Source organism: Oratosquilla oratoria, chromosome 12, assembly GCF_046742065.1.
Source record: "Oratosquilla oratoria isolate Oo_2021 chromosome 12, ASM4674206v1, whole genome shotgun sequence".
NCBI lineage: Eukaryota > Metazoa > Arthropoda > Malacostraca > Stomatopoda > Squillidae > Oratosquilla > Oratosquilla oratoria.
Genome location: NC_134788.1, coordinates 55960607 through 55968106, shown reverse-complemented (window position 1 = coordinate 55968106; position 7500 = coordinate 55960607). Strand labels below are relative to the sequence as shown.

At 38.9% G+C, this 7500-nt stretch overlaps 1 long non-coding RNA gene across 2 annotated transcripts in view; it reads right to left on the bottom strand.

Moving 5' to 3' along the window:
• Nucleotides 1–2658: 2658 nt before the first annotated feature.
• Nucleotides 2659–7500, bottom strand: part of LOC143030784 (uncharacterized) — a 6123-nt gene continuing 1281 nt past the window's right edge. For both annotated transcript variants that reach the window (XR_012966930.1, XR_012966931.1), the window contains exons 2-3: nt 6830–7133; nt 2659–2765 (exon numbers count right to left, since the gene is read on the bottom strand). This is a non-coding gene — a long non-coding RNA (uncharacterized LOC143030784). The remainder of the gene's footprint in view (nt 2766–6829; nt 7134–7500) is intronic.

Below are 7500 nucleotides of genomic sequence, written 5' to 3'. Positions count from 1 at the left end.
AAAAATCTGATCTACACAACCCCTACCTGTCCTAAACCCACACTGTTCCTCACCAATTACTCCCTCTGTTCCTCTCCTAATCCTCTCAATCAAGACACTCCCATAAGCCTTCCCAACTACACTCAACAAACTGATCCCTCTGAAACTACTACACTCACACTTATCCCCCTTTCCCTTGTAAAGTGGAGCTATACAGACACTCCCCCAGTCCTCAGGCACTCTACCCTCCCTTATACACACATCAAACCACCTCACTAGGCAGTCCACTATTACTGCACCTCCCTTCTTCAGACACTCCGCATGACGACACCCATCCAATCCAGGTGCCTTACATACTCTCATCATTTTGAAAGCCCCTTGTACTTCATCTTATCTATTCCTGTTATTTTCTCCTCCTGTCACAGTCAATTTCCTAGTACCCCTCACTGCTATAATCAATCAATCCCTAATCTGTGTATTTACCTAGTTGTATTTACCTAGTTGTATTATACGGGAAGGGAGCTATGCTCGTGGTGACCCGTCTTTGTATCTCTCAGCATCAAGTTTTTTCTTAAAATCTTGAATAGTGTTTGCACACACTGTTTCTTTGTCTAATTTGTTCCAAGTATCTATCACTCTGTGTGGGAAGCTATCTTTTTTCAGATCTCTTCTGTAATTATCTTTTTTAGTTTCTTTTCGTGTCCTCTTGTTTTTCTATTGTCTCATTTCAATAAGTCATTCTTATCTAAGATTTCCATTCCCTTCATAATTCTATAGATAGTCAGTAAGTCTCCTCTTTCCCTTCTTTGTTCCAGAGTTGGTCATTCTAATTTGGACAGTCTTTGTTCATATGTCATTTTGGAAAGAGTTAGTGCCAGTTTTGTTGTTGCTCTTTGTATTCTTTCTAACTTCTTTATATTCTTTTTGGTACTGGGTGTCCATAGTGTTGCTGTGTACTCGAGTTTTGGTCTTATTAGTGTAGTTATTTTTATTTTATTTTGTCATTTCCTCGTCCAAATAGGAAAATGGCACTTTCATTGACCTCAATAAATTATAGGTTTCTCCGACTATTTTATTAATATGCTTATCCGGTGTCATGTCTTTACTGATCATCACTCCAAGGTCTTTTTTCGAGTTTACTTTTTTTACTTCTTCACCAATTCTATAATATCTCGATATTCTGTTTTTACGTTTTCCAAATTCCATTATACTACATTTCTTGATATTGAATTTCACTTCTCACTTTTGAGTCCATTTCCAAATCTTGTCCAAGTCTTGTTGTAATGAGTTGCAATCCTCCTCAGTTTTTACTTTCTTGATATTTTTGCGTCGTCTGCAAAGAAATTCGTATAACACTCTACACCTTCGTCCACGTCATTTGTGTATATAGCAAACATGATCGGGGCCAGTACTGATCCCTGCGGGACACCACTTATCATTTCTTCCTAAGTTGAAAAATTATCTCTAATTACTACTCTCATTTTCCTCCCAGTTAGGAAGTCTTTCATCCATTCCAATAATTTTCCTCTGATGCCACCTATTGATTCTATCTTCCTTATTAGTTTATTGTGTGGTACCTTATCAAATGCCTTTTGTAGGTCCAGAAAGGCACAGTCTGCCCAACCATCTCTCTCCTGTATTATGTCTATTAATCTTGAGTAGAAGCAGATCAAGTTTGTTGTACATGATCTTCCTTGTCTGAATCCAAATTGATTTGGATTCAGTATAGTTTTTTTCCTCCAAATGTTTAACTCATCTATTTTTGACGACCTTGTCGCAATTTTTTGCTACTGTGCTTGTCAGGGAGACCGGTCTGTAATTTGATGGGTCTTCCTTGTTTCCTCCCTTATAAATTGGTACAATGTTTGCCTTCTTCCAGTCCTGTGGCACTTTTCCTTATTTAAGTGAGAATTTAATTATATTATATATTTTGTCTGTTAATTCTTCCATGCATTCTTTCAGTGTCCAATTTGCAATTCCATCTGGATCATGTGATTTTCTGACGTCAAGGATTTTGATTTGGTCACTGATTTCCTTCTGTGTTACAATTATTTCTTTCATTGAGGGGGATCTCTCTATTTCCTCACAGTTAGGTGAGTTTTCTATTGTGAATACTAATTTGAAATGTTTGTTCATAATTTCAGCCATTTCCAGTTCTTCTGTATATTCATGTTTACCTTGGCGCAGCTTTTCTATTTCTTGTTTGTTCTTAAGTTTGCCATTTACATACCTGTAAAATAGTTTGGGTTCTTCCTTGCATTTTTTTATTCTCTTTTTTTATATAGTTTCTCTTTTCATCTCTGCGTATATTTACATACTCATTTCTTAGTTTGATGTACATTTGCCATTTGCTTGTTTTCTTGTCTCTTTTCCATTTCTTCCAAGCTTTGTCTCTTTTATCCTTAGCCTCACTAAACCTTTTGTTGTACCAGCGTGTGTGTGTGTGTGTGTGTGTGTGTGTGTGTGTGTGTGTGTGTGTGTGTGTGTGTGTGTACACATATATGACGTTAAAGAAAACACAATTTCTTTATATAATTTTGGTTCTTTTTATCTTTTACGCTTATTATTTAAATATTAATCTATTTACCATTTACCTATTAATCTATCTACTAATTCTATTTACCATCTACTTGTTAATTGATAAAAAAAAAATGTCTACCTATCAATGACTGACCGTGGGAGTGGTCGAAAGCCTTGTCAACGACATGACGTCATTCCTGAATCTATTCCTTCATTGGTTGATGTCGCCATGATGTCGGTATGCGCATGACGTCACAGCTCCTTACCTGTTGATGATGGACGGAGGGGAAATTGTTTACAAGCAACGAAGAAGCGAAGAAAGTCTCCCTCTTCGTCTTCCTCCTCCTCTTCTTCCTCCATTCCCCTCGAAAGCGCAACAATACCTTCATGACGTCAGTTCCTGCTCTCACCTGATTGGCTAAGCCCACAAATACTCTCGCCTGATTGGCTGAACCCACAAATCCTCTCATCTGATTGGCTGAGCCCAGAAATACTTGAACAACGTAACTCAATATTCTTTATATCATGTGCTAAGGGCCAGCTACATATCTTGGATTACAAAATATTTTATCTTCTTATTTCCCCCTAAGTAACGGGTTATCTACACAACCACACAAATAGGTCCGTTTAGCTCACAAATGGTGTGTGTGTTCGTGTGTTTACCTAATTGCAGTATACAGGAAAGGAACAACGCTCGTGGGTTCCCGTTCTCCTACACTCCAATCCATCATGCCTAACCTCAAATTCATGCACAGCTCCAACTTGATTTCTATCTTTGATTTCTAATTATTATATTTAGGTTTGAGGTCATCTATTGTTCCACCTGGTACTAGATCACCTTCTAGGTTACTGCAAATATCCATCGACATGAAAAACTGCATCTGCAGAGTTCGGGGTGATCTAATAGAGGTGTTCAAGTGGATCAAAGGTTATAACAAGGGTGATGCAAACAAGGTCATCATATTGAAACAACAGGGCAGGACTCGCAGTAATGGTTATAAACTGGATAAATTTAGATTTAAGAAGGAAATAGGCAAGAGTTGGCTTACTAATAGGGTGGTCAATGAGTGGAATAGACTTAATAACCATGTAATGAGCGCTGAACTGTCCGTTGTTTTAAGAAACGGTTAGACAACTTTATGGATGGGGATGACAGGTGGTGATGGATACGGAGCAGCCTAGTGTAGGCCCGTGACAAAATTTTCACATTGAATGAGAATCAGACAAGAAACAATGGTCTCAAACTGTCCGGAAATAGATTCAATTTGGAAGTAGGTAGAAACAACTTTGCCAACCGTGTAGTTAATGAATGGAATAAACTTCCTGCACAGGTAGTGCAATGTAGTTCAGTTCGAAGCTTTAAGAATTATTTAGATAAACACCTAAGCAAGATGCTGTAATGATTATGATTTATTTTATATTATTTGTTTTTGTTTTGTTATCCTTTGTTTGATTTTCATTTATTATTAGTTATATGTCAATTTATTATTATTTATTATTTACCTGTTTGTTTATTATTTATCTTTGTTATTTACATTATTATAGTTTTTATTTATTGTTTTATTATTATTATGATTTTTTTTCGCATCCGACCTAGGTATGGACCAAAAGGTCTCCTGTCGGCATGCTCCGCCTTTGTAATCCTTTTGTAATCCTTTGTCTCCTTCATGTTCTTATGTTCTTCACGCCCTTGGTCTGTCTTGATTTCCTCCCATTTTTAATCAAGAGATCTCTCCTGTCGGTGCAATCTATCTCCTTTAGTGTGTGTGCGTGTGTGTGTGTGATTCACCATGGTCTTGGATCACGTGTTGGACTCGTGGTCGACAGGTATTACCCTCCCGGATGAGAGCTCAGAGTTCATATATGACCGATCTATGGGTAATGCTGTGACCTTACACGCACACACACACCCATAACTCCCCGACCACGAGAGTTGGAGTGACGACTCTCAGCGCAGCGATACTGAAATTATTTCAGCCCTGGGCGGGAATCGAACTCGGACCGCTGTAGTAGCGGTTGCGAACGTTACCACTGCGTCATGTGTGTGTGTGTGTGTGTGTGTGTGTGTGTGTGTGTGTGTGTGTGTGTGTGTGTGTGTGTGTGTGTGTGTGTGTGTGTGTGTGTGTGTGTGTGTGTGTGTGGTTATATTGGCCTGACTGTTGAGATTGTTTAATGTGTACCTAAAGGAGTTAGCGAGAGTGTACCGGGTGGCTACAAGAAATGAAAGTCAATTGGTGGGAAATACACTGTAATCACTGATACCACTGACAACTAATGCGTGTGTATACAAAGAGTGCTGGCTCTGTACTGACGCCAAGCTTCCAATTCGCGCCAAAAGAAGTGCATCGCATTTGCGATATCCAATATAATTACAAATATACACAATGATTACACATAATTACAATAAATAATAAAACAACAAACAACAAAACATATGACAGTTTTATAAAGAGGGGGAGACATATAATTCCCCAAATAAGCAACACACAATTACAATGTACGATAATAATGGTATGATATACGACATACCACGCTAACACAAGAGTTCGTTAAGTCAAAACGGCCTCGGTTGCAACATTTCATTTTCCGAAATCTCCAAATATCAATAAATCATTTCCACCATATCTAGCAAAGCTGAATGATGAACAAGATATTATAAACCTAGATACGAATGTTAGACATACTATTGAACTGTTCGTAGAGAGGTCTCTGTAAGCGAGGTCATGTTTTCGTGTTCTCAAACGCTCAGCGATGAAGGCGAACAAATGAACAATTGAACATAATGAACATAATGAACAAAATGAACAGCTGCACACACCAACCTGGTGTCAGAGTCAGCGGTTCCATTGTTGGCAAGGCGAAGAGGTACGAGAGTTGGCTGACAACAGTGTGTTGTCAGACCAAAACCTTGCCCCCAATTCCTGACACACACACATACACACACACACACACACACACACACACACACACACACACACACACACACACAAACACACACACATCATACATACGTACATACATATACACATATATGCATACATACATATACACATACATACATACATACATACACGTATACATGTATACATACATACAAACATATACATGTAAAAATGCATATGCATACACGTACATACATACATACATACACACAGCTGAATAAAGTCGCCTGGCAACAGAACAGAAACCTCGTGACGTCACCAGTGCCAACTATGACGTCACTAGACAAATTGTGACGTCATTACTTTCACTTTCCAAGGTTGGTAGCTGTGACGTCACTAGTGTCAATAATGACGTCACTAATGCCACATCCGGATTTATGACGTCATTAGTGCCTTTTGTGATGCCATTATGTCCCACCTCGATGTTATGACGTCACTAATACAAATAATGACGTCACTAGTATCATTTATGACGCCACTGGTGTCAACTGTGACGTCACTAGTGCCAATAATGACGTCACTTATGTCAGTTGTGACGTCACCAGTGCCACCAGCTGTGAAGGAGGGTGTCACGGCTCTCCGATGTCAAATCCGGGTTCCTTTGTAACGTGAAACTGTAACGGATACGTACCCACGGTGGGGGGGGGGGGGTAGTGGTCAACCTTCAGCCTCGGCCCAAAATGTGTGGTCACAACAAACTGACCCATAGTTACTACGCTTTCGTGTTATGTGTATATATATATATATATATATATATATATATATATATATATATATATATATATATATATATACATATATACATATATATAAATATATATATACATATACAGTATATATACATATATATACATATATATGGAAATAAGCTGCACCGCAAGGACTCGAACCTTTGCCTTATTGTGAAGCAAAGACGACAGCCATTAAGCCAGCCGGACCATAGAAAGGGAACGACCTGGACTACGACCTCCTGGTAGTTCCTCGACGTTCCTTTTGTACGGTCTGGCTGGCTCAATGGCTATCGTCTTTGCTTCATAATAAACAGTCGCTAGGACAGAGGTTCGAGTCCTTGCAGTGGAGCTTATTTCCATTTGTCACAATGATACACACACACACACACGCACGCACGCACACACATATATATATATATATATATATATATATATATATATATATATATATATATATATATATATATGTATAGTAATTTTTGTAAACAAATGTATAAATACAACAACAACATATTGTGTTTTTATATAGTTCTATTGTTTCGTAGGTCAAAGAGAGGTAGAGAGAGAGAGAGAGAGAGAGAGAGAGAGAGAGAGAGAGAGAGAGAGAGAGAGAGAGAGAGAGAGAGAGAGAGAGAGAAGAGAGAAGTAGAGACTTACCGAATCCACGGAACTCCTCTTCGTCACCCATGTTCCTCCCTCCGTCGCCGCCTCCGTCAGCCTCTTCGGCAGCCATCGTCAGGCCTGTCAGCTCCCCTCCAGGATGCCAGGGCCTCTGTCAGCTGCTGGTGTCAGCGTTGGCGCCAAAGGGCACATGTTCCTCTGACCTGACGAAGGTGTCGCCGAAGTCGGGGGCTCCTGACGAAGGGCTCGCCGATCTCCGAAGTTACTTCGGGTATCTACACCGTATCACAACGCTCAGTCATCGAATAGGGACGAAAAGATTGTGGGGCTTTCTAATTGCCTAAAAATATATATATGTATATATATATACATATATATTTAACAACCACAATGCACTTTAATTCTAAGCCATCAACATCAGGTGCCCCGTGGAGGCTACATGCAGAAATTGAAACGTGGTACGACCAAGGACTCGAACCTGGTTACCGCGTAAAAAAGTGCCGTAGTGACTTAATCCATTGCTCCATCAAGAGACCCATTCAGTGTTGTATATATATATATATATATATATATATATATATATATATATATATATATATATATATATATATATATATATATATATATATATATATGAGAGATGGAGGGGGAAACACGGGTCTTTATCTGAATATCGAGTTTATTCCTGACCGGTTTCGCTTACAATA